The sequence below is a fragment of the Brassica napus genome, chromosome C6, assembly GCF_020379485.1.
Source record: "Brassica napus cultivar Da-Ae chromosome C6, Da-Ae, whole genome shotgun sequence".
Taxonomy (NCBI): domain Eukaryota; kingdom Viridiplantae; phylum Streptophyta; class Magnoliopsida; order Brassicales; family Brassicaceae; genus Brassica; species Brassica napus.
The window spans coordinates 14362267-14363780 of NC_063449.1; the positions used below are offsets into that span (position 1 = coordinate 14362267).

At 23.8% G+C, this 1514-nt stretch overlaps 1 long non-coding RNA gene across 1 annotated transcript; it reads right to left on the reverse strand.

Moving 5' to 3' along the window:
- LOC111207077 lies at positions 1 to 571 on the reverse strand. Its single transcript, XR_002659295.2, has 2 exons — positions 354 to 571; positions 1 to 278 (listed from the first exon to the last, which is right to left on the reverse strand). It is a non-coding gene; the product is annotated as an uncharacterized LOC111207077 (long non-coding RNA).
- Positions 572 to 1514: the final 943 nt, after the last annotated feature.

Below are 1514 nucleotides of genomic sequence, written 5' to 3' on the forward strand. Positions count from 1 at the left end.
TTGATTGAACTATTTTGGTGTTTATATTATCTCACATACAACATCTGTTTGCAAAGAAAACCAACAGAAATAGAATACAATTTTAATTATCATTTTCATCAACCAAAATCTGGATTTCTGAAATTTAAAATATATGTTCTTGCCGATTATGTTATGCGAAGATGTACAATGATCAGAGTCCCAGAAGGTACACTGCCTGAGTTCACAACACACACAAAGCTGAACTATTACAAGCATCGGAAGAGGATCTTAAGTTTCCTGAAAGTCTGTGTTCGTAACTGAACATAAATCTTTTGTCAGTTTCACTCAGAATTGGATTTATTAACATAAAACAACGAAGAAGATGCGTTTACCTTGATTCTGTGGCAAACAAACAAAAATCCGGTTATCAGATAGACTGATAGAGGATAGAACTAAGAATCCTAGATCCCCTTGCAATTTTGTTCTTTATTTTTTTTTGGAAAGTGATATGTTACGACAATTGCAAAGCCTGAGATTTCTTTTTTTTTTATTTATTTATCAAAAAGCTTGGGATTCCTTAAAAAGTTAAGGTGATGATTGTTTCTTTGGTTTTTAGATTTTAGTTTCTAATTTCTAGTTTTTGGATTTGGTTTTCGGTTTTTAGTTTTTTAGATTTTAGTTTTTCATTTTGCCGTAGATTTTAGTTTTTATAAAATCATGAATGATTTTTTAGCTTTTGGTTTCTAGTTTCTAGTTTTTGATTTTAAAGTTAATAAAATAAAAATATTATTAATAGTAAAGTATTTATTCTGCAAAAGTAAAATATAAAATATTATTGTACAAAAGACATATAAAATTATTTGATAAATTATTTTAAAACAAATACTGCAAATAAAAAAATAAAACTATCGTAAATCTCATATATAAAATTTTGGAAATCTATATATACTTAGTAAATTTTTTAAAAAGGAAATATTCCTTATCTTATTTAATACTAAGTAAAATTTAAAAGAATAGAAAATTTATTTTATAAGTATGAAATAGTAAAAGAAAACTATTAGTTCTAGTCCTAGTTAATATAAAGTAAAACCAAATGGATAAAAAATATAACTTATAGGTATTAAATAGTAAAATAAAAAGAATCTCATTTCTCTAAATAAAATAAAAGGTTATTAAACTATATATATATATATATATATGTAATTCCTGCAATTATTAACTTCAAAAATAAATAAATTTTTATAATTGATAATTTTCAAATTTTATCTGAATTATTTTGTATTTACATCCGTTTATTGTTAGATGCATGTTCAAAAAATAGTAGCTAGAAAATGCCTTAAGTTTATATGCTGAGGGTTGGATCATAAACATTATCTATATGTACATTTATTTTAAATACCCTACGGCAGTTTTTGTTGGATTAATAATTTTTATTTGTAACAAGAATAAAAGTAAAACATGTTCTGTGAAAAAAAAACTAGAAAAACTAAAAAAAATTGGATTTTGGTTTTGTTTAGAAATAAACAGCTATTTTAAAAACTAGTTTCCCTAGA